This window comes from Callospermophilus lateralis, chromosome 6, assembly GCF_048772815.1.
Source record: "Callospermophilus lateralis isolate mCalLat2 chromosome 6, mCalLat2.hap1, whole genome shotgun sequence".
Lineage (NCBI taxonomy): Eukaryota > Metazoa > Chordata > Mammalia > Rodentia > Sciuridae > Callospermophilus > Callospermophilus lateralis.
Window position 1 is genome coordinate 88,663,467 of NC_135310.1, and position 27,134 is coordinate 88,690,600.

Consider the following 27,134-nt stretch of genomic DNA (forward strand, 5'->3'; position numbering starts at 1 on the left):
TATATTTTTTTTAAAGAAAGAGAGAGAGAGAGAGAGAGAGAGAAAGAGAGAGAGAGAGAGAGAGAGAGAGAGAGAGAGAGAGAGAGAGAGAATTTTTAATATTTATTTTTTAGTTTTCGGCGGACACAACATCTTGGTTTGTATGTGGTGCTGAGGATTGAACTCAGGCCAAACGCATGCCAGGCAAGCACGCTACCACTTGAGCCACATCCTCAGCCCCTTATTTTGTATTTTATTTAGAGACAGGGTCTCACTGTGTTGCTAATGCCTCACCATTGCTGAGGCTGGCTTTGAACTGGTGATCCTCCTGTCTCAACCTCCCGAGCTGCTGGATATTTTATTTTCAAAGAAAAATAAAAGACAAATCTGTAGAGTATTGACCTTGTACATTTGAGATAGCCTCAGGCTGGAGAAATTCTAGAATGTTTAAAAAAATAAAAGGGCATCTTCAAAATTCTCTATATCCACTAGTTAATTTTAGAGTGGAAAAAAACTGAGGTCAAGAGAAGTTAAATTGTTACAAAGTTCTCAGTGAGTTTTTAGAAGACCAGCACAGACCTCAGCTCTCCTTTTAATCTGGCATTATCGCATTGTGGGTAATTGGGCTGTTGAGTCAGAGAACCTGAATTCAAATTCCAGCTGGCTCACCTGCTAACTGTACCTCTTGAATAAATCAAATTACTTAACTTCTCAGAGTCTTAGAAATGGGATAGTAATATTTATTTTTTAAATTTTTAAAAATTTTTTAGTTGTAGATGGACACAATACTTTATCAATTTATTGATTCATTCATTCATTTATTATGTGGTGCTGATGATCAAACCCATTTCCTCTCACATGCTAGGCAAGTGTTCTACCACTGAGCTACAACCCCAGCCCAAGGTAATAATATTTCTTAATGCACAATTTTGTATAAGATTAAATAAGATCATAAACAATATAGTATTTTGTATGATCTATGACTATCATTAAATGCTAAATTGTAACTATTTTATTGTGAGTAAAAATTCACAAAACAAAAATCAACTTGTAAATATATTTTTAAACAAGTGTTGGTTCTTTTAATAAAAGGATTAAAATGTGTATTAATTGTACATATTAATTGGATTCAATATGCTATTTCCCTACATGAATATGGTAGTAGGTTCTTAAATGTCCTGTAAAGCATGCAGCAAAGTATTGACCTTTCCCAATTACAAAGGAAGGATCTTTTAACATTACCTTCTAGAATCTTACATGTGACATACAATAAAGTCAGACACACCTGGAGTTCAGTTCTTGTTATGTCATTCATTAGTCCATTAGCTTTTCTGAAGTTCAGTTTCTTTCATTATACAATAATATGAATAGAAAGCTTGTGTGAACATGAAATATGATAATTGATAAGAGTGCCTAGGATTGCACATGCACATATCCTCTTTTTTTTGATATCTTTCTTCATAAAATAATTTCCAAGTATAGTAAAAAGAAGAGAAAGATTGATCTGGTTCCGGGGATGAGGGGAATTCTGAGGGCACAGTTGCACTATTAACAGTAGAGAAAGGAACTTGTATTCAAAGCAAAATGAAAACACCTCAGATAGAGTGGTTTCTTGTCCTGTGTATGTGATAGTCCACCATTTAATTCCTTATTTGCCAAAAGTATTCTTGACAAGTTATTGAGTGATGTTTTCCTGGAAGCCAAGTCCTTTATTTTAATGTGGAGGTCTATAGGAAAAAAATCATTTTTCCAAGCTAATATTCCCTTTGCCATGTACGAAATTAGTACTCTTAGCCATTCAAACATCAGAGTATATATAGATACAGAATGTACTAATTATTTCAGAATGCATATCATATCAAATCATCTTTACAAATAGAAGAAATACTATGGTCCTATAACTATCACGCAATGAGGTTCATTTTGGTGAAACATTTTCATTGCAAAGATTCCCAAAATCAGACTAAACTTAGAAATCATCTGACTAAAATTCTGTTTCTTCAAATAAGAAAATTGTGAACAACCAAAAGCAAGATGATCTGTGCAGGCCCCACAGTAAATTCATAGAGGAATTTAGTCTGTACCCGGAACTTGACACACCGTCTATATGGCTTCCAGCAGCCTCCAGGGCTCATGGCAGAAACTAAGCCATAAGATGTCTTCATCTGGTTTTTATGCCACAATGTTTTCCACTCTTTTCAAGTTGTGAGTTGTGCAAGGGATGGATATAAAGAAGAACAGGATAGATATCAGACTTCAGATAGGTGGCCAATACTGAACTGGCCGTAGACACATTTTTATTTTTCCTAATTTAACCCTATAAACTTTTGTAGTAGTGAAATTTTGAGGAGAACTGCTATCTTTATTTGTTATTTGATAACATAGGAGAAAATTAATGAAACAGATCAATTGTTGAGTGCTGGAGTTTTGAGATAAGGAGACATATGTAACCACCTATAGAAGCTGAAAGACTAACAACATTTATTGTTTTAACAAACACCTATTGAGTATCTGTGATTTGCAGAACAGGTACTACACTAAGTACCCAAAATGAAAACATGGATATGAAAATGGTGTATTTACCTATCATAACAGCATGTTTAACTAAAAGAATTTAATAGCTTATGTGATGTAAGGAAAGATGGGGACCTGGCTTGTAGTATCTCTCTTTCTCTTTGGATGATACTTTCAGGACTCTCTTTTCATCTGTCACTTCAGTTTCCTTGGTAAACTAGCCTTATTATCTCAGGCTTTTCTAAAACCTGGACCATCAAGTCACATCCTCAGACCATCTGACCCAAGACAAAAGAAAGGACTTCTTTAAAAAGTTAAAAGGAATTAAAAAAAACCTCAAAGATCTCACTTGGTGGAAAATTAAAATACCTGCCTCTCTGGCACAGCAAATGAAATGAAAAAAGAAAGAAAACATATGGACATTAAGAATGAAAAGTATTAGACAATCACAGATTAAGAGCAGATAAAAATTTTAGAAGCATGAATTCCAGCTAATAAAAGTAAAGACATTAAGAACATGAATACTTCTCTAGGAAAATTGGCTTACATAGAAGAAAAAACACAGAATAGATTACTAACCAAGAAAGAATTGGGAAAAATCTGATCTTTTCTTCCTCAAACAATGAGGCTCAAACAACTTTATAGGTAGGTTTTAATTTAACAGAAAGAAAATTCTTGCAACGGTTAGTTCCCACACATAGAAATAAAAGGAAAATTCCCATATTTTGCTACCTTTTACCAAAGTAGTAAAATCTTAATGTTAAAATGTGATGAAAGCAACTTAATTAAAAAGAAATCTAGGGACCACTTTAGTTTTATAAACATAGTTAGAGATATTCATCGTTTAAAAAGTAAATTATATCAGGGCAAGAGTAGACATAGGAAACGGAGTCACTAGCAACCACCATATTTTTAGGAGCCTATGACAATGTTTTTATTTCTTTTATAATCAGAAGAAAAAGAACTTTTAGATCAAATAGAGTATTTTAATATGCAATTTTAATTTACTCGTCTTTCAACTAATACAGCCATGAAATGTAATTTTGATTTTTTTTTTTTTTTAATGGAGGGAAGGACCAATGATCACAAAACTGGAAAGTTCATGAATGTCACAATGGGCCCTGCTTGCTTAAGGGATGCCTTGATAACAGTTGTGGCATTGTTTAGCTTTATCAGAACTGAGCCTGAGAAATTTCCTCTGTAATTTGTGAGAAAAATAACACCTATCTGTGGATTTATTTTCTCATTCACAAATTTATTATTCTCTCTACACATCTCCTCATGTCTCTTTGAAGACTGACAGATTTTTTCTTTTTAAACACCAGGATTTTAATCTTCAACACAGTATGCCTCTGCTTTGTTTCATAACAAAATTCTACAGCATGAGGTAGGGGGCTCAGGTGGAGACTCCTGAACCAGCATCAAATTAGCACATTTTACAAGGCAAAGCCTGGAGGCTGTGTCCTCAATCCTGCTTTAGCACACCAACCGAAAGAACACCTCGCCACCTGTTGTTTGTTCTAAGGCATGGTGTCCCCGTCTTCTTTCTTAGCCTCTTCAACAAATGGTGCTGGGGAAACTTTACCTATATGCAGCAAAATTAAACTAAATCCCTATCTCTCACTATGCACAAAACTCAACTCAAAGTGGATCAAGGATCTAGGAATTAGATCAGAGTCCTTGCACCTAATAGAGGAAAAAGTAGGCCCAAATCTTTATCCTGACTTCCTTAACAAGACTATTAAAGGGCAAGACATAAAATAAATGGGATGGATTCAAACTAAAAAGCTTCTTCTCAACAAAAGAAATAATCAATGAGGTGAAGAGAAAGCCTACATTTTGGGAGCAAATTTTTACCACACACACATCAGATAGAGCACTAATATCCAGGATATATAAAGAACTCAAACAACTTAACACCAAAAAATCAAACAACCCAATCAACAGATGGGCTAAGGAGCTGAACAGACACTTCTCAGAAGAAGATATACAATTGATCAACAGATATATGAAAAAATGTTCAACATCTCTAGTAATTAGAGAAATGCAAATCAAAATTACTCTAAGATTTCATATCATGCCAGTCAGAGAGGTAATTATAAAGAATATAAACAATAATAAGTGTTGGAGAGGATGTGGGGGGAAAGGCACACTCAATCATACATTGCTGGTGGAATTGCAAATTGGTGCAGCCAATCTGGAAAGCAGTATGGAAATTCCTTAGGAAACCTGGAACGGAACCACTATTTGACCCAGCTATTCCACTCCTCGATCTATATCCAAAGGATTCAAGATCAGCATGCTATAGTAATGCAGCCACCTCAATATTTATAGTAGCTCAATTCATAGTAGCTAAACTGTGGAAGCGACCTAGATGCCCTTCAGCAGATGAATGGATAGGAAACTTTGGTATACATACACAATGGCATATTACTCAGCAATAAAAAAGAATAAGATTACGGCATTTTCCAGTAAGTAGATGGAGTTGGAGAATATAATGCTAAGGGAAATAAGCCAATCCCCCAAACCCAAAGGCCAAATGTTCTCTCTGATAAGTGGATGCTGGGCCATAATGGGGAGAAGGAGCCATGGGAAAAATGAAGGAACTTTGATTGGGCAAAGGGGAGGGAGGGAAGGGAGGGTGCATAGGGGCAGGGAAGATGGTGGAATGAGATGGACATTATTACCCTAGGTATATGTATGATTGCACATATGGTGCAATGCTACATTGTGTACAACCAGAGAAATGAAAAGTTGTGCTGCAATTATGTACAAGGAATCAAAATGCATTCCACTGTCATATATACCTAATTAGAGTAAATAAATAAATACATAAATAAATAAATAAATAAAATTACTAAAAAATCTTTCTCCTGAAAATTATGGAATTAAGTCTGTGAAGCATTCAGCAAAGTATGTTCACACTAGAACAAACAAATGTGAAATCAGAAGAGGTCTTCTTTCTCCCTCCCTCCACAAATCCCTATGAGATTAATCTAAATTCTCACAGAAGGTAAGAGGGCCTGTCCTGGGGCTACAGGTGACAACAAAGCCAGTTCTTCTTCCTTCTTCTCCCCCTTCTCCTCTTTCTCCTCCCTTCTCCCACTCCCTTCTCTCTTCTTGCACCACCAATCCTCCTCCTCCTCCTCTTCCTCCTTTTTCTTCTTCTTCTTCTTAAGACATGTTCTTGCTATATTGCCAGCCTTATCTTGAACTAGTGGGCTCAAGCAGTCCTCTCACTTTGGCTGGGACTGAAGTGAGTCCTAAGTAGCTGGGACTAGAGACACACACCAGCACACGCAGCTCCAAGTCAGTTTTTGAAAGATGATTAAGATAACCTAGGAATATACTATAGTGAATCTTACCACTATGTCTATCCACAAGACACTAATTTTGGGGAAAAAAATGTAAATAAATAGATCAATAGAGTAGAGGAAAAGGACAGGGGGAATGAGGGTAAGGGTAAGTACTGGGGACTGATTTGGAACAAATTATATTCCATGCATTTATAATTATTTCAAAATGAATCCTAATGTTCTGTGTAACTATTATGAACCAATTTAAAAAAAAAAAAGATAAAGCCTAGGACTTAGTCCTACAACTGTAATCCAGCAGATATAAGTAGAAGATAAGACATATAAGTAGAAAATAGATATAAGTAGAAAATAAGACAATAGAAAATGTGTTCTGTCATCTCAGAATAGTAATAACAATATCCACCTTTATAAGGTTGTCATATAAATTAGAGAAAATGTATGACAAGTCGTTAGCAGAGGGCCTGGTATATAACATGTGAATCAAGAAGTAAAGACTATGACTAATGTTAATAGCATTGGATCAAAGTTTATCTAACCAAAATAGCCTTCATGTGCTTTCTCCCAAAGTATAATTTGATCTTGTTTAAAAACCTTGCATGTGTTTATCTCATTTTCTCAAAATGGCCTCTGGAGAGGCCAGTATTTATACCTCTACTTTTAAAGGTGAGTGAACTGAAATTTTGGAAATTTAAGTGACTTGTCCAAAATTGCACAGGCATTCCAAATTCTGTGTTCTCTGGCTTCCATGGCCATGACTGTTTTCAAGTACCTGTTTATTATGGGTTACACCTTGCATGGCAGTTGTCCAGATAGGCCCTCCTCCACACTGTTTGCCACTTTTAAACTGATTACTTGAAGAGAGATTTTTCTAATGACTTTCTTTCAATATGTTGTATTCCCTCTTTTCCCAGAGATAATTTAATTCTTACCCATCAACACGTATTGGATATTTTGCTAAAATAGCCAATTCTAGGTGTTATTTTAGAGTGTACAGTGCAAAAAGATGACGGTCAACTTTAAAAAAAACAAACTGTATTTAAGTTTTTCTAAAATAAGATTGATATACTTTCTAAGCATTCTATACGATTACATATTATCTAATGCTCCCAATAGACACAAAATTCTTTCTCTCTATTCAGACTCTGTCTGCTATTGTGTGAGACACAAATGATGTTCTGAGTACTTTTTATCGATTGCTAACTTCTGGCACTTACTTCATCTCCTATTACTGCCTCTTTTTCATCTTCATTACATTTTAGGTAGTGATTATCAAATTTCTGACATTTCTAAAAATGTTACTGGTTCATACAATGAAATAATGGCTCTAAGTGAAAGCTCTAACTGAGCATGTGAGTGGGAAATTAAGACTTTGAGGGATTACACTTGAAGAAAAGTTAACCCACACCTACAAGTGAATTCCTAAATTATACCATGTTTCTTGCTCAATTACTGTAAACTGTTGTGAAAACTAAAACAAGAAACCTCAGAATAATAGTAGACTCAAGGTCAGGGGAAGTGCTGATGTGAGAATAAGATCTATCAGGTTAAACCTATGCAGTTAGTTCAGAACAATTTACTTGTTTCATCAAAAGAAAAATATTTTCCTTTTTTTTTTTTTCAAAATTCAGGAAATAAGGAGCTATAGGCAAGGATAGAAGATAGCAAGAAAAGTTTGAGTGAAACTTGGTGCAGCTGCTCAGATTCAATAAACTAAAACAATGAATTAGGGGAATCAAATCAAAAATCAGAAAACACCACAAAGCTAAGGTAGTGAAAGTGCAATGGCTAGGCCAAGGGAGCAAAGCAATAATATGCTGCTGGCCCCAGAGCTATAGCTGTCCCCCAATGCAGCATGTTCTGATTCTATAATGCCAGGTAAACCCCATAGAGGCAGTGCTCAGACAAGGTGCAGAACTGGTCCCTTGATTTCCAAGGTGCAGAACTGGTCCCTTGATTTAAACAAGGAAAGATAAATTCTTGTAATGTATATTAAAATATGCTCAAATTGGTACATCCACAGGACTCTAGAAGCCCAAGAGAGATGGTGTCATGTTGAAGGACAGAGAATGGCTCCCTCTGAGCTCTGCGTCTCTTCTCACAGCAGCAGTGGTTTTATTTGCTCATTTGATTTGTACTGTCTTGCCAATAAATACTACACGCTGCCATGGAAGCCTAAAGCCATTTAGATTGGTTCTGTTTTCTTGATCTGTAGGGAATCGCAAATAAAACCAGACACCTCACAAGGTTGTTTTTTTCCTCTTCTGTTTATAGCACTCTTGTGCTGTAAACTGAACTTCATATATTTACCAACTGAGATTGTTAATTGGACATTGTCTGAATGAAAATATCATCAATCTGTCAGAGAAATGCCTTGAAAAAGGCATTGGGAACACTAGCGATGGGTGTTAGACTGTATTTAAGGTCCCAGGTTAGGGCATGGAAACAGCAACACTGCTCCTTGAACTCTGAAAGGGACATTGGATCAGCAGCATGAATCCAAACAAAGAGTTTGCAAATTGGGGCACAAGTCACGCCCTCCCGTGTTTTCAAATTTTTATGATTATTTCTATTCTGGGTCGTTTAAGGTAGCCTTTTCTGCCCCTTCTCCTGCAAAGAACAGTTCCTGTTATTCTCTAAGGTGTTCTTTAGCTAACATGCATTCATCCATTGCCTGCCTCACTATAAATAGTTCAGTTTTACATGCCTGCCAGAAAGAAACGCAGAGAGGCACACATTCTGTAATTCAGTATGTTTCCTTAAGCCTTGCAGGGATTTCAGGCCCACACTATGTCCTTTCAGGTATTATTTTACTTACCCGTATTTTTCTGCATAATTTAAAAATCACATTCTTTCAGGTACCATGTGAAAATTTTGGCATTACTGTCACACAGCCCAAAACCTTGTTAAAGGAAACTTTTTGCTGTCGGATACTTTCTGGCTTAAAAAAAAAAAAAACGGAACTCTTGAGTTTCTGTTTCAAGAATGCTCTGAATCAGGGTTCAACAACATTTTTCTATACAGAGCCAGATAGTAAATATTTTTGACTTGGTGGGTCATTTGGTCTGTGTTCCAACTGCTTGACTGCTGTTGTAGCTCAAAAGCTGCCACATAAATGAATGGGTGTGACTATGTTCCAGTAATACTTCACTTATGAACACTAAAATTTGAATTTCATATTATTTTCACCTGTCACAAAATCGTATTCTTTTGATATTTTTCCTACAATTAAAAAATTCTAAAAACTATTTTAGATTATTTTTAATCCCTACATAAATAGGCAGTAGACCACAGTTGGATGACTTGCTGTGAGTTTAAGATTTTTGTTTTGTTTTGTTTTTCATTTTTATAGAGCTTGCACTATATGAAGGCATTAGACACACAACACCGCAGCTGTATGGGGAAAGTATTTGCTATGAAAAAGCCATAAAATCACCAATAAATGCCTGAGGATTATCTGCAGGATATCAAGAAACTAATACTTTCAGTCTCTTGAACTATGTGAATGATGAGTGTGCATATCTTGAGTTAATCAGTAGGCAACATTTATGGGATTAAAACTAGTGAGTGACTTTATTATGAGAAGTGCTTTTAAAATCAAACTGGAAGTTTGATTTAAAATCAAATCTGAAGTTATGTCCTGCTATAATAATTTGGTAAGGAGGAAAATTTCCTGTTAATAAATTGGCTATTTTAGCCTTCCTGTATCCTCACTTCCAAGGTTTTGACTTTAGGAGAAGGGAATATACCTTTCACTGACGGCATCTTTTATCTTACTTGACCATATAATGAAACCATCAGGGGAAAGGCGTACCTCAAAGACTGACTGCTTGATTAAAACATGATTACCCTAATTATTCCTGTGAATAATAGCATGCATTTTATTGATAATTTTCAGCTGGTCTCAAAGTTTATGGCCAAGTGACATATTTCTTGATTCCAAGGAGCAATACTTTTGAAAATATTTCTAGAGTGCTATAATACAGTTCAAAATAATATGTCTCAAAACAAGTCCATACTGAATCAAATAAGCACAATGGTTGTTATTATACAAATAATGAGACCATTTGGAGAAAACAGACTCATTAAAGGCAGTTTGTTTTTAGATGGAGTTTACTTAACCTTTTGTAATTTGCACAATACATCATCTTTGCTCTGTTCCCAAGGGAGGAAAAAAAAAAGGAATTGATATTTAAAGTTGAGCAGGGATGAGTACACATTTCCTAGTAAAAGCCATTGCTGGTGGGTGTCATGTGGCCAACCAAGATGGTCTATGTGTCTGTGGTATGTATCATTTTTTTTCCCTTCTTCTATAAGGTAAGGGGACATTTTTTTAAAAAAAATCAATGAATGGTTTTTTCATGACTAGGGACTGAACCTGTGGGTAGTTTACCACTGAGCCAGACCCCCTGTCCTTTTAATTTTTTTTTTTTTTTTTGAGAGTCTTGCTAAATTGTTAAGGCTGGTCTTGAACTTACAATCCTTCTGTCTCAACCTTCCAAATTGTTGTTGTTATGGGCCACAACACCCAAATATCCCTTTCTTTTAGTGGAAAATTATTATACATTGTTCCCCTCCCATTTTCTCTACTTAATCAATTATTTTTTTCATAGGTTTTATATTTTCCTGAAAACCAAAGTTTGACCATAGTATTTCTCTGCTCCAAAAATTTAGCAATCACTTAAATGAAGATAAAGTTCATATATTTTAGGAGTTGCTCAGTGTCTCAGTAACTTGATTTACCAATTAACACTTTAATTTTCACAATATCCCTCTCTTATTGTCCTTTCACAATTATTAACTCACTCTCACTCTCAACTCCTCCATGACTTTGACCCACCAGATTATGTCAGGGCTGCCTATAATGCTCTTCCTTTCTGTAGCTGCCTGTCAAGGCCTAAGTAAAAACTCAGTTTGTCCAAGAATTCTCCTTAAAACCTCAAAGTTATGCTCTTCTTCCCTCAGACAACCATAATTATTTATGTAATGTCTTGGAAATGAATTATCTGTGTATAAGTATCTTTTTTTTTTTCTCACATAGGAAAAGGATAAGTCTCTCCATATCGTGATGTTTTTGCAAACATTGGAACAACGAGTTATGATTTCCTACAGGAGGATCTATCATGTCAGAATCTACAGTCAACATGAAAAGATTTAGGTTCTTATTTAGGACCATGTGTTATCAGGTACTGTGAATAGATAAGTGCTTAATAGCTTATAAATAGCTTTAATTAGACCAAGAGCCTTGATGAGGTTGGGGTATAACTAGAGGGGAACCTATAATTTGAAAACTTCTGACTATTTTCTACATGTAAAAGTGATAAATACTGGGCATCTCCTTTGCTTTGCATGTTTTATTTTTAGATAAAATGTTGCAGTCTTCTGTGTTTCCACACAGGGGTTGAGAAGGTTGAGTTGCTTTTTTTGGTTTACACATAGATAATGGAAAGCACACAGCTGAAATGGAGTCCCCAGTGCCTTTCTCATTTTAAGGGAGAAAAAAATAACACATTTTTCTTGTAGAGAAAAATAACTGCACTGGAGAGAAACTATTTACAACAAAGCTAAATTTGAGTTGGTGGAAAAGATAGATGGTGGAAGAGTATTTCATTCTCCATAACTCTTCAGAGAATCCAGATAACTCCCTCATTCTAAAGACTGGCAGCTTTGGAAACTTCCAGGGACACACTCTGTTATTTATAGAAATATTTTCATAATGGTCAGCTTTCCTTGGTCTGCAGGAAGATTCATAGCCAAATACAATGGATAAATAGAAGCTGGGGCTGAAGATCGAGATAGAAGACATCAAATATGGATGCAACTGACAGATGAACTTCAGTTTTATACTTAGCCTCCTTTTAGAGACTCTAACCATTACATATTGGGCACTCTAAAGAGGCTGACATGTGTTACCATGATATAGGACATTTGGGTCTTAAAAATTAATCTGAAATCATCTTGTAAACATAGGTCAGAACTTAGACGTTATTTAAGAAGTTTTATTTAATAAAATTTTCTTAAATTGATTAGAATTCTGAGTGAACAGAATTATCGTTTCAGTGTAATTGTCTTGTGTAAGAAGTTTTCATCCATCATGTTAAGACAGACTATTGAGACATCTATTAGTGTTAAGGGGTATTTTTTTTAGCTTAAAAACTAAAATCTTCAAACCCATCCAAGAATACAAACTTAGGCGATTTTGACATTTGAAAAGTAAATATCATACCCTACTTAATCTTAAAGTTTGAACAAAGTGCTCTTAGTACTAGGAAGAGAAGTGCTGTAATGACTACTTGTGATGTGTGAATTTATACTCTACCCCATCTCACCTGCACACATAGAGATTGTATGTACTCAAGTCTGTGGGTGAGTGAGTATGTGTTTGGCCAAAGGTACAGCCAGCCCTTGTCTGCCTCCTTAAGTGCAGACCTGAAATTCTAAGGAACAAAGCATTGATTTAGCTCACAGCATTGGCCATGTAGGGTGGGCCGCACAGAAACATCTTGGGTTGCCAAGAAGTTACCAACAGCCTAGGGCCCCATCTGCAAGTCAATATCTTGGTTTTAAAGTTCTATCCCCATCATATACAATAAAGTGACAACTCAATTTTAATTATTTTAAAATTCCACCCATCCTCCTCCCACCAAGGCAAACATGTTGACCATGCAGCATATTGTTTTATAGAAGAAGAGACAATTATCTAAAATGTAGCTACTTCTCAAGGCTCCTAAATGCCTTTTTATTTCCATTTTCTTGCCACTATTCATCTAATGATAAGATGAAGATACCCATTAGCCAGACCTATTGGCTTATTCCAATATACTTTTGACTTGAATTTTAATTAGGGTCCATAATGCTGCATATATCTTCTATTTTTCCGCCTCTGTTTTTATTTTAACCATGCTTTTTGGGAAGATCATGTTTGTTTTGTTTGTTTGTTTATTTTTCTTTTTGACAGATTCTCACACTATGAGTGTTTACATTTGAAGAACAGATTTTTAATCCTATTATATCTATGTATTCTCATTGGTCATTATATATAGAGTAATTTTGGGAGATGGAAGAAAAAAAGTATAAAGAAGAAAGTTGATTTTTAATTTTTAAACCTTTTCCCCTATATGTTGAAAACAGTCATTTTTCTTTAAGGGCTAAATGAGGAAAGGGGAAACTCTGCATTTTCCCTGGTTAGCTGCTCAGTAAGTAGTCTCTTCTAGCAAGGAAAATGCAGCTTTAGGGCTTCAGTGGTTTGCAAGGGCATCTGGCCTACCTTTTGCAGCAGGACTTGTGCAGTATGTGGCAGCTGTGGTAGGTGGCCTTCCTGTGCAGTATGTGATAGGTTCCTGGAGTCAGAGCAGCCCTGCTCTTTCTCCTCCTTTTCTTGGCCACATATTTCTGGATAAGGTCATTAAGTAAACAGTATTCACTGATAGGGTGTTGAGTTCAACCACATTCCGAATGCTCATTTGTGTGACAGGTTTTGATGAGCACAGTGGTGATTTCAGTAATGGGTCCCTATTGTCCCCTAAATCTGAAGTTGCTTTTAGAAATGTTGTGGTTACTAGGAGTGTGGACACACATGGGATGGAGAGAAATGCCAGCAAGTCTTTTGACTTTCTCCCTCAAGAGCCTGAGTCATGGTGGTGCAAAGGAAGAGAGACCTCATAGCCAGTATTCTCAAATGAGTGCCTGTGTCACTCCAGCAGTGCACTTGGCCTCGATCAGCAGCTTCCGGAGACCCAAGGCTGTAGATCTCCTCAGCCATTTTTGGCTTGGCTCCCACAAGTCAGTACTAAGACATGGTCAAGCCTGATGCTAGAACTACCAAAAGACAATGATAGGAAGATAAGCAATATTCCCGCAGTGTTTAACACATGCCAGTACACGTGTTTGTAAGTAGAGCTAAACGTATAAGAAGAGGATTCCCAAAGGATTTGATCGGGAATTGTAATTTGGATTTGGAGTAAAATTAAGGGGAAAAAAAGCTGTTAGAATAATACATTGTATAAAAGATGGGGGGAGGACTTATTGATTGGGAGGGAAAAAAAGGTGAGATTAGAAAAACAATCTTGTTGATAACCACAAGGGAAGGGAAATCATTTGAATTGGAGGACGGAGAAAATCTCTTAGGAATTGCAGGAAAGTGTAAATTAAATTCTCAATCGAACTGACAGAGAAAGAGGAAATCTATACTTAATCAAATTTTTATTCAGAAAGTCTGAAAACAATGAGCTATTACTGACAAAGAATACTAGGATATATGTTGATCACTGTTTTGTCACTTTTGCGGGACACTGATTTAGACAGCTTGGGTAGATGTTTTGGAGATTTGAATTTCCTGTTTATTTATAAATCCTTCAATTTAGTTTTATGTTGTGAATGTCCCACACACTACCAGATAGTTTCCTGTGTGAGTTTCATGCTTCTGAAAGAATCCAGATTTTTTCTTTCATCCTGTTAGCGGAGGTTCGTGTTTGACAGAGAAAGATGTTATCAACTAGCCTATTGGGGACATATTGCTGGAATAGTATTATTATTTTCAAGGGAAATTTTTGAGACTTCTTCTCCCTTTTATCCTAGAATACTAGGATAAAAGGGAGAAGAAAAATAATATGTATAATTTGGGTAAACTCAACTTGAAGTAGAAACATAATCCTTTTATTTGTGAAGAGGCAGCATGTGATAATAATTGATTTCATAGTTTTTCAAGGGGTTCAAAATAGAAAATAAACATGTACATTCATTTGGATAATTATCTAGTGGTACTGGTAATGATGTTTATTTAGCAAATGAAAATAGAGTTTCAGACCTGAGAATGTAAGAGTTCAGAATTCTAGAACTTTAGAGCTTAAAGAAAATTTGGGATAATTTAACCATCCTGAAGCCCTGGAAAATCAACTGAAGTTCAAGTTCACATAGCTAGTAGAAAATAATGTGGACTCATTGAATGATATGATTAGGACCCATCATTCAAAATATGAATTAGCAAGTCTTTTTCTTCTTTTTGCTTTTCATTGGTTGCATCCAACTTTAAAGGCGTAATCAGGAAACATTAAGACAAAATAAGTATTGTGAAAGACTCTGCAGTTTTATAGATCTATTAGTGGCACCTATGAGTAGTTCGGTGTGAAAATAGGTTGAAACTGGAATGTAGGCTAAAAGTTTGAATTCTTTATCCATTTAAAACTAATAAAGAGCTGATTATATTGTAGAAGATTGTGTTTTCCAAAGATGGCAGTAAGAGTATCTTTTATCCCATGTGTTCTTTACAGAATTTGCTAGAATTGGGACCTGTTTCCCCACTTCTCCTAATTCTCACCTTTAACCCCCACCGCCATCCCACTTGCACCCCCACGGTCTTTTTTGTTTGGTAAAAGTGGTGCACATAACCTCTGAGGCTGAGACATACAGGACTCTATGGTTCCATCTTTATTTTGGGATACTTACCTTGGGAACAAGCCATGGTGCTGTGAGGGAATCCCAGGACACTTGGAGAAGCCAATTACAGGTGTTCCAGCCGGCAGTCCTGCTCAGCTTCCATAGAAGAGCCATGTGTGTGAGATGTCCTTTAAGTCGACTCCAGCAGCCACCAGCTGATTGTAGCTGCAGAGAGCTGAGCTACTTTCTCTGACAAGTAACAACAAAATAAAAACAAGTGATAACTGTTATCTTAAATTATTAAGGGTTTGAATTGGTTTGTTATGAAGCAATAGATAAGAACACTACTCCAAAAAACAGAAGAATACAAAGTGATTATTATCCTTTAAAAGGCAAAATAAATTTGAAATCAGTCAGCCTCCCATTCTACCACACAGATACAAATTGATTTCAATGAAAATGTGAACTATAGCAAAGTATAAGTTTCTAGAAAAACCCATAGATAAGAGTACATATAATGAGGGGCAACAACATTCTCTAGGCTTAAATGGGAAGTTATGTAAACTCAAACATTATTGAACACACATCTTTGTATTTGCTTAAAAAAAAAAAAAAAGGCAAGGTGACCTTATGAATCTTTTCCACCTCTAACTTCTGTCATTTCATTTTCATTGTGTGGGTGTTCAGTTTGCTGAAAAAGCCAGATTTTAGAACAGCTTTCTTTCGGAAATGATGTTTTTAAAGTTAAGAAAAAAATCTTGCCACACTGTAGAAGTGGCAGATATAAAAATAGATAAAAAAATAAATTGAAAATTCATAACAATTGTGCTGCAAAAGATGTGTTGAGACTGAATTACAAAGTAAAATGAACAAAGTGGGCTTTTGATTAAATGAGTAAGCCAAAGTATTTACAGTATGATAATATGTTGGAAATGACTAGAGAAATCATAAAATAAATGAAAAAAAAAAAAAAAAACACATGCATACCAGGCTAGGATTGAGCTAGCATAAAATGAGAATTTTAGAAGGTATGATTTTATAGTTATAATGCAGGGGCCAGAGAGCTGGGTTGATTCCTAATTCTAACAGAAAGAATACTTAACTCTGTGCTGAGAAAATGCAGAAAATGAGAACTACAATTTGTCAGAAAAGTTTTGTACTGGAGGAAAGATACTAAGGTAGAAAACCAAAGGATTTTGACTGGGTCGTGTAACATAAAAGTACATTCCTTCCCTCTCCATGTATCCCACCCCCGCTGTCCTCAGACACACATCAACACCATCCGTTTTTAAAGAGCGAAAGTGACTCCATGTTCCTCACTTACATCTGCACAGATGGCAACAATAATTCATCAGTTTCCAAACAATTCATCATCACTTTCTAAGTAAAGGTTGAAGACCTTGGTTACATTGAAGTTTTAATAAGGCTAAGGGCTTTTTTTTTTTTAAGTTATTTTGTTCACTTAGCATCTACTCAGGGTGATGACAGATACAGAGGTTAAAAGCCTAAAGTGGCTATAACCCAACTGAGGAGATAGATCTAAATTAATAAAGACCATTGAATTCTGGTGATGTTAGTAGAAATGAAGGAGTGAGTATGAGGTTTTGGAAATATTGGTAAGAACTGACAAATAGTTAGCCACTCTTGACCAGCCTCTATCTCAGAACCTGGTGCATGGTGGGTGCTCAAGAAGTATTTATAGAAAAATTGAGCAAGAGAAACAAGGCATATGAAAAGTGGGTTTAAAACAGTGATGGCATAGCAAGGTTGGATATCAGGGAATAGAGATTAAGGAGACTTGGAAGAAAGTGATCCATTCAGTTTCTGTGATAGAAAATTAAAATCAATAAAGCCAACTGATACTCAAGAGAGATTACTCTGATAGCAGAATGAGAGATGAAATAGAAAAAGAGACTCAAGTGAGATAGCATCAGTTTCCATTCTTCCCAGCCCTGGCAGACTTGTTTCAAAAGTTTGTGCTTTGGGTTCAGTTGAATAAAACAACCTCAAGCAAGATGTGCCTGTGTTTATGTGTGTGTGTGTGTGTGTGTGTGTGTGTGTGTGTGTGTGTGTGTGTGGTAGGGGGAGTTCTGCTAGAATATTATGAAGCACAGCTGGAATTGGCTTTGTAAAGATTCTAACTATGTGGGTGGGTAATGCTGAAATGTGGGCAAGTCAATCTGAACCAAGACATAGAAAAAATAGTTTATGAGAAGGCATACAAAATACATCCTTAGACCTCAAAGGATGGACCACACAGGAGTTATACTGTAAAGCGTACAGCCTCTTTAGGTCATGATAAGTCCAGAGAACTAGATTTTCTTGTCTGAAGACAAAAACAACCATATATCCACCTTTGCTTACATGAGGAAAATACCTTACCTTAAAACAAACAAAACATTTGGTAGAATAATTCCCACCTGTTATGGTGTAGATATGAGGTGTGTGTGAGATGACTTAGAGGTGAAATGATTGGGTTATGAGAGCCTTAATTCAATCAGTAAATTAATCCCCTGATAGGGATTAACTGAGTTATAACTGAAGGCAGGTTGGGTGTGGCTGGAGGAGATGGGTCATTGGGGGCATGCCTTTGGTGTATCTATTTTGTGTCTGTCCAGTTGAGTATCACACTGCTTCCTGATCATCATGTCTTGAGCTGCTTTCCTCTGCCACACTCTATCATCCTGATGTTCCGCCTCATCTCAGGCCCTGAGGAATGGAGCCAGCTATCTATGGATTGAGACCTGTGAAAGTATGAGCCCCTAAATGAACTTTTCCTCCTTAAGATTGTTCTTGTCTGTTCCTTTAGTCACAGCAGCGGAAAAGATGACTAAACCACCACCCACAAGTTTGGCACCTTTGTTGACACACTAAATGCTGATTTGGGAGGTGAGACCTTTTATTTGTCATTTCACTGGAAAATCATACCACACAAGGTATGATTGTGTGGACCTGAGATAGACTACTAGGGTTTGAATACTTACTACTCACTAGTTCTGTGACTCCTGGCACATTATGTAACTTTCCTGTGCCTCGATTTTCTCACCAGAAAATGGGGAGATTTCTATAAGCCTCCCTATAAAGTTGATGTGAGGATGGAACGTTAATTACCTAAGACATGCTTGGAATAGTACTTGGCTCATAGGTATTGATCTATACATATTAGCTACCATTTACTGTCCTAACTTTGCTTTTGTCTGTTTTTCTTGAGGAAAATAATCTGATCATTTCTATCAGTCTTTCTACAGAAGTATGTCAGCTAGAGAGAACTTAAGTGGCTCATCCCAAGTAACACAATGATTGATTGGATGACATTCGAACAATATTCTCAAATCCTTCTGTCAAAGAGAGCCATATTTTTATTTTTCTAGAACAAAGCTAAAAAATATCCTCACTGAGTTGAACAGAACACAATTATGAATAAATTAGTTGCATTTTGCTTTTCCTGTCTGAAAATAATCTTCCTTTCCATGTGAAAGACATGTAAAAAGAACCAGGCCACCCAATGACACCACAATGTCTGTACCAGAAGTAAAATGAACCACAGTAGAAAAGAATGATGTCTGACTGGAGGCTTAGGATGCTATTTTGATTATCTGGATATTGTCTATGTAATAGTCAGTAGTGTCTTGAAGTGGACCTTGTCATTTGGAAAGCACTTCACCTTATATTTCTGAAGATTTAAATGGAAATTGTTGCTTTGGGGAAACAGCTATCAGGAGAGATTTGGCTGTGTTTAAAAGCTCAGATCCATTTGCCTCTTAATACTTGTAAGTCCTTCCCTTGTGTCACAGGCTTGGCTTCCTCCAAAATTTAATATTAATCTAGAAACCACTAATCTAGAAATAATTGATCTTCAAAGCTCTATGCATAGAATGAGCCAAATGTATTGTGTAGTTACGTGTAGGAATGCTCACATGTAAATGAATAATAGTCTTGCAATGTAGGTATGATTTTCTGTACAAAAGAAGAAACTGAGGCAAAAGAGGTTAAACCCCTTATTCAAGGTCATACAGCCACAAAAGGAAGGAATAGGAATAGCTCTTTTCACTTTTTTTTTTCCGTCTCCACCCCTCAATTACTACCACCTGCCTAGGTGGATATAGTTCAAGACCTTTCATTCAAAATAATAGGAAGCATAATAAAAAGTGAAGCTACAGTCTTCAGGGATTCCTACCTTAACTTGGACAACTTAAAACAACATTTAAAGAAAACCTTGTTCTATCACTATATTTTGAACTGCCTGGACATCAATGAGGGTCATGTGTTTCATGTGCTTCTAGTTCTATGAATTCCTTGAAAATTCAACGTTGGAGGGTGGTTTGATTTTCTGGGCTTTTCTCTAATACAACATTCTCACTGTTTTGACACCACTGTGTTCTTGAAATGTTATCAATACAAAATATTTGAAATGAATTTTCCTTTGAAAGATTCTTAGAATATCTTGTGGAAAGTAAAACATGCTCTTTGCAATAGTGTTAAACTAAAAGTGAATGCCCAGATTAAGTATAAAATCAAACACTACCCTTTGAGATGCCTTCCTGAAGAACAGCATCAAATTGAGAGTTGTTCATTATGGATTAATTGGTGCGTGTTACTAACAAGAAACTTTTCTTTCCCAGATGCATTATTTACTGACATTTGAAATTCTAAAAATAAACTGTCTATTGGCTCATGGGAAAAAAATAAAACATAAATCGGACATAACTACAGGGCTGTGAGCCTCTCTGCTGAGAAAATTTGAAAAAACGACACGTCGACACAATTGGCTCCTTTCTCATCTCATCCACAGCTTCTTTAAAGGACTGTAGGAACATAGCACAGTAAAAATCAGAAAGACTTAGAATAGTTTTTTTCCCATCTTTGGTAGTATTATGTGACATGAGGATATATTTGATAGTCCATTATTTTTTGTTCATAAAACTAACTGCAGAATTCAGTTTCTTCAAGCATTTACTGAAACTTAGAAAAGTTGAGCATATATTGCTCATAAAACATGGCTTAATATGTTTAATTAATGGAAATATTATAAGTTGTATTTTTTTATCACAAAGTGATTATGTTAGAAATAGAAAGCATCATAAAACTAGGAAATATACATGTTTGGAAACTAAGAAATAATCCTTAAATAGTATATGGCTAAAATAAAACACTATAATGGATTAGACAATGTTTTCAAATGGATGATAATGAAAATAGAACATTACAAAACATAGAGTTTGTTGATAAATCATTCCCTGGAGAACATTTTAAGATGTATTTTCTTTTATTATATGTATTTATCATGTACACTATGTTTTGAAATATATAATCTTATGGAACTGTTAAATGAAACTAATTTATATTACCTCATATATTTATAATATTTTGTGTTGTGTGAATACTTTAAAAATACTGGCTTGGTGACGTTCAAGAATAAAATACATTATTTTTAACTACAGTCACTGCATTGCACAAGAGATCTTTTGAATTCATTCCTTCTAATTGAAATTTCCTATTATTTAACTACAACCCCCAGCTCCCATTCTACTCTATTTTTCTAAGAGTTCAATTATTTAAGCTTCCACATATCAGTGAAATCACAGAATATTTTCATTTCAGTGTCTGGTTTATTTCCCTTAATGTAATGTCCTTCAGGTGCATCCATGTTACCAATGACAGGATTTCTGCATTTTCAATACTGAATAGTATTCCATTGTGCATACTACATCTTCTTTATTCCTCCATTGATGGACACTTTTGTTCATTCTGTTTCTTGTCTGTTGTGAATAGTGCTGCAATGAACATGATAGTGTAGATATCACTTTAGCATACTAACTTAATTTTATTTGACATATAACCAGTAGCGGACCTACTAGATAACATGGCCGTTTTATTTTTAGTTTCTTGAAGGACTTCCATACTATTTTCCATAATGGTTGCATTAATTCACATTTCCATCCACAGTGTGCAGGTGCTTCCATTTTTCCATATCCTAAGCAGTACTTTTTAGCTCTCACCTTGCTTATAAGGACCATTCTAAGAGGATAACATTTCATTATGGTTTTAATTTGCATTTCTCTCATGATTAGTAATGTGGAACATTTTTTTCATATACTGGTCAGTGATTTGTATGTCTTCTTTTGAGAAATGCTATTCTGGTCCTTTGTCCATTTTTAAATTGAGCTATTTGTTTGCTTGCTATTGAGTTGTCTGTCTTTCTTATTTATTTTAAATACTAACCCTATATTAGATGTCTGCAAAAATTATGTATATTTTTATTAAAAATACACTTATTAGAAAAGAATAATGTTGAAAATAGGTGAAGTAAACAGCCTTCTCAAGAAGTCCTGACCAAATTAAGCCACGGAAATGCAAGTCATGAAATAGAAGCCATCACAATAGTGAGAATCAGAGGATTCAAAAGTTGGTCCTATTAAAAGTACAATATCTTACTAAACCTGTTATGAGAAATCAAACCTGAATAATTTATCTACAACTATTTTTAAATAGCAAATAAAAAATATTTCCACATAGAAAACTCCAAGCCAAATGGCTTTGTCAGTGAGATTTCCCAAACATTTAAAGAAATAATATGAATCTTGCTAAAACTTTTCTAAGTAGTAAAGAAAAGATTATAGACTCCCCAAGACATTTTATGAGAATGATATAACATTGAATATAAAACCAGAGAGGGCTGGGGGTGTGGCTCAGTGGTAGAGCACTCACCTAGTATATATATGTGTACACACACACACACACACATATACAAGGAAACAAAATTGTATAGAGTAATCTCACCAATAAACATAGACTGCAAAAATCCTTTACAAAAACTATCAAAGACATGAAAATATATAAAAAGAATAATGTACATGATTAAATTGAGCTAATCCCAGGAGCTAAAGATTAGTTTGACGTTCAAAAATCAATCAACATAATTTCCCATATTAAGACCTTAGAGGAGGTAAATTATGATATCATATCAACAGTTGCAGGAAAAGCATTTGACAAAATTCAATATTCATTAATTCACAATTTAAAAATAGGAAAAAAATAACTTCTTCAAGTTGAAATGAATGTCTCCAAGAAAAATTCTATAGGAAACATTGTACTTAATAGTGTATTTTGAGAAAAATACAAGAATTTCATTACTGCTACTTCCTTTCTTCTGGGTACTAAGGAGCTAAGCAACTGAAATAAGACACAAACAAACAAATATATATAAGCATTATTATATATACATATGTTATTATATACATGTTATTGTGAATAATGTAAATATAAGAATCAGAAGGGAAATGTTGTTTTTAAACAAAGTATATAATTTTGAAAGAATTCAGTTGAATATACAGATAAATTTCCAGTTTTAATAGAATTTAGCAAAATGGCTTCATACACATAACTGCATATTTCTATACCAGCAACAAATATTAGGAAATTAAATTACTTTAAAAATATCATACACTAATATATATATCCCAAAGTAATGAAATGAGGAAAATATGTCTAACACCTCTCTATAAGAATTCATGCACATTTAATAGAAAAAATTTTAACAGTAAATGAGTATATACACATGGATTGGAAGATTTAATAATTTTCTCCTAACACTGACTTATAGATTCAATGTAATCTCGGTCCAAGGCCATATATGTATCTCTGGACAAGGCAAGTTGAATCTAAATTTCCATAGAAATGCAGAGTGCCAAGAGTAATATAGATACTCTTGAAGACAAATAGCAAAATGTAAGCATAGCTTCTAAAGCTTATTAAATCTTATTGCAAGGTACAGTTAAAAGCGGATTTACCATGGAGCTTGAAATGCCTTCTTTCAGACCTTGAGATATACTAATACTTTGTTCACATGATTATGTGCTTTTAGAAAATTTGTTAAATAAGATAATTTAATCATAGTCAGTTAAGATTGCCTTGTCTTTCCTTACTGAACTAAACGTCCATTGTAGATCAACATCAACTGGCCAACTTTGGAAGGGCTACAGGCATTTGAGGAATTTGAACGAGGAAAAGTCAAGTTGTGGTTTTATTTTTTAAAATGCTTTTCAAAATATGTTTTTAGATGTAGATGGACACAATACTATTATTTATTTATGTATTTTTATGTGGTGCTGAGGATTGAATCCAACGCCTCACATGTGCTAGGCAAGCGCTCTATCACTGATCCACAACTCTGGCCTATGCTTTTCATTTTCAATCAGTTCTTTTTAGTTATATATAACATTAAGATTCATTTTGACATAATTATAAAAGCATGAAATATAATTTACTCTAATTCAATTCCTAGTACTTCTCTTTCTCTTCCCTCTTGCCTCCCACTATTTCCTTAGTTCTACTCCACTGATTTTTCTGTTCTTGTATTTTCTTAAAATAATTAATGTCTTATGACTATCCATAATAGTGAGATTCACTGGGTCATATTTATATATGTACATAGGAAAGTTAAATCGTATTCATTCTACTGTTCTTGCCTTATTCCATCCCTCCTCCCTCCCAGTCAATCCTCTTCCCCTACTCCACTGATCTTTCTTATATTTTGGTGGACTTCAACTCCTCCCCTTCCACCTCTACCCTGGCCCTTATTTTGGACTAACTTCCACGTATCAAAGAAAACATTTGACCTTTGACTTTTGGGTCTGGCTTATTTCACTTAGTATGGTACTCTCCAGTTCCATCCACTTATAGGCAAATGCCATAATTTCATTCTTCCTTATGGCTGAGTAACTCCATTGTGTAAATAAATATACCACATTTTCTTTATATATTCATCTGTTGAAAAACACCTAGGTTGGTTCCATAGTTTGGCTATTGTGAATTGTGCTGCTATAAATATTGATTTGACTGCATCCCCTTATTAGACTCTGTGGCTATGTACTGAGGAGTGGGATAGCTGGATCCATTAGGTGGTTCTATTCCTAGTTTTTTGAAGACTCTCCACTCTGCTTTTCAGAGTACTTGCATTAATTTGCAGTCCCACCACCAATGTATGAGTGTACCTTTTTCCTCACATTCTTTCCAAAACTTACTATTATTTATATTCTTGATAATTGCCCTTCTGATAGGAGATGAAACCTCAATGTAGTTTTGATTTGCATTTATCTAATTGCTAGAGATAGTAGATACTTCTCATATATTTATGAGCCATTTGTATTTCTTTTTAGGAAGTGTCTGTTTAGGGCAAGAACCTGAGTCCTGGTTTCTCACCTTCCTACTGGATAGCAGTGAGCTTTACCACCCACTCCATCACCTTTTCCACCAACTATCTGTCCCTGGGGTCCATCCAGTCACCCAGCCACTGGGTCCCACCCACCAACAGGCCGGTGTATATGCAGGTGCCAGGGGCTCAGGCTTCCAGATGTCGGAGCTCCACCAGCTCCAGACGACATGGATGGCTGATGGTCTGGCAGAAATGGGAAACAGACAGAGCTAGAAGACCATGTAAGACCTGAAAGATCATCTGGACTCCTACCTGGACAGAGTGAGGGGACTGGAGGCTGATAATGAGAGGCTGGAGGGCAAAATCCCAGAACATCTGGAGAAGAAAGGACCCCAGATCAGAGACTGGGGTCATTACTTCAAGACCATGGAAGAACTGACAGCTCAGATCTTTGCAAATTCTATGGACAATGCCCGCATCGTTCTGCAGATAATGCTCATCTTGCTGCTGATGACTTTAGAGTCAAGTATGAGACAGAGCTGGCCATATGCCAGTCTGAGAAGAGCAACATCCATGGGCTCCGCAAGGTCCTTGATGACACCAATATCACTTGGTCACAGCTAGAGATGGGTATTGAGACTCTCAAGGAGGAGCTGCAAGTCGGGTGCCACAGGGCAGGCTTGTAATCCCAGTGTCTCGGGAAGACCAGCCTCAGCAAAAGCAAGGTGCTAAGCAACTCAGTGAGACCCCATCTCTAAATAAAATACAAAATAGGGCTGGAGATGTGGCTCAGTGGCCGAGTGCCTTGAGTTCAATTCCCAGTACCCATCTCTCCTCCACCCTCCACCCTTGCCTCCCCCAGGAGGAACTGCTCTTCATGAAGAACCAAGAGGAGGAATTCAAAGGCCTTCAAGCCCAGATTGCCAGCTCTGGGTTGACAGTGCAGGTAGATGCCCCCAAATCTTAGGACCTTGGCAAGATCCTGGCAGACATCTGGGCCCAGTATGATGAGCTATCTCAGAAAAACCGAGAGGAACTGGACAAGTACTGATCCCAGCAAATTGAAGAGAGCACCAGAGTGGGCACCTTGCAGCCAGTCGAGATGGAAACTGCTGAGATGATACAGAGCTGAGATGCGCAGTCTAGTCCATGGAAATTAACCTGGACTTGATGAGAAATCTGAAGATCAGGTTTGAGAACAGTCTGAAGGAAGTGGAGGCCTGCTACACCATGCAGATGGAGAAGTTCCATGGGGTCCTGTTGCACCTGGAATCAGAGCTGCACAGACCCAGGCAGAGGGGCAGAGCCAGGCCTAGGACCATGAGGCCCTGCTGAACATCAGGGCCAAACTGGAGGCTGAGGTCGCCACTTACTGCCACCTGTTGGGAGACAGAGAGGACTTCAATCTCAATGATGCCCTGAACAGCAGCAACTCAGCGCAAACCATGCAAAAGACCACCAGCAGGATTGTGGATGGCAAATTAGTGTCTGAGACCAATGACACCCAAGTGCTGAGGCACTGAGGCAGCAGGAACAGGGGACTCTCAGGGGACAAGGGACCAATAAAAGTTCAGAAATTAATAAACATAAAAATAAAGTGTCTGTTTAGTTTTTTTTTATCCCCTTTATCATTTTTTTAATGTTTAGTTTTTATAGTTCTTTTAATATTCTGAACATCAATGCCCAGAGAAGCAGATTGCAAAGATCTTCTTCCATTTGGTAGGCTCTCTGTTCACATTCTTACTTGTCTTTGCTACGCAGAAGCATTTGAATTTCATGCCATCCTACTTGTTGATTTTCTATTTTATTTCTTGAGTTTTATGAGTCTTGTTAAGGAATCCAGTTCCTATGACAACATATCCAAGTGTTGGACCAACATTTTATTCTAGCAGTTTTAGAGTTTCTGGTCTAATTCCTAGGTGTTGATCCTCTTTGAGTTGACTTTGTGCAGGGTGAGAGAGAGGGGTCACATTTTATCTTTCTATTTATAGATATCTACTTTTCCCAGCACTATTTGTTAAAAAAGCCTAACTTTTATCCAATGCATGTTTTTAGTGACTTTGTCTAATAGCAACTGTGTCTTCTATTCTATTCCATTCGTCTTCATGTCTGTTTTGGTACCAATAAATACCACATTGGTTTTGCTAACATAATTCTAATATAATTTGAGGTCTGTTATTGTGATGCCTCCAGCATTATTCTTTTTGTTCAGTATTGCTTTAGCTATTATTTTTCTGAATGAATTTTAAAACTATTTTTTTTTTGTTCTGTGAAGAATGTCACTCATATTTTGAGGAATTCACTGAATCTGCACAATGCTTTTAGTGGTATGGCAATTTTGTCAATATTAATTCTGACTATCCAAGAACCTGGGAGGTCTTTCCATCTTCTAAGGTGTTCTTCAATTTTATAGTTTTTATTGTAGAAGTCCTTCATCTTTTTTGCTAGATTGATTCCCAGGTATTTTAATTTTTTTTGAAATTATTGCAAATGGGGTAGTTTTCTAATTTCTTTTTCAGCAAATTCATCATTAGAGTATAAGAAAGCAACTGATTTATGTATTTAATCTTGTTTCCTGCTAGTTTACTAAGTCTTATGGTGGAATATTTTGGGTCTTCTAAATATAGAATCATGTCATCAGCAAACTGATAATTTGGGGTCTTTCCCTTTAATTTACTACTCTCTCCTGATTGCTCTGGCTAGTTTCAAGGTCTATGTTAACTAGTAGTAGTGAGAGTAGACATATTTGTCTTGTTCCTGATTTTACAGGAAATGCTTGAAATTTGTCTCCATTTATT

At 35.9% G+C, this 27,134-nt stretch overlaps 1 pseudogene; it reads left to right on the plus strand.

Moving 5' to 3' along the window:
* Positions 1–25,859, plus strand: part of LOC143401932 (keratin, type I cytoskeletal 18-like) — a 96,260-nt pseudogene extending 70,401 nt beyond the window's left edge.
* The last annotated feature ends 1,275 nt before the right edge of the window (positions 25,860–27,134 follow it).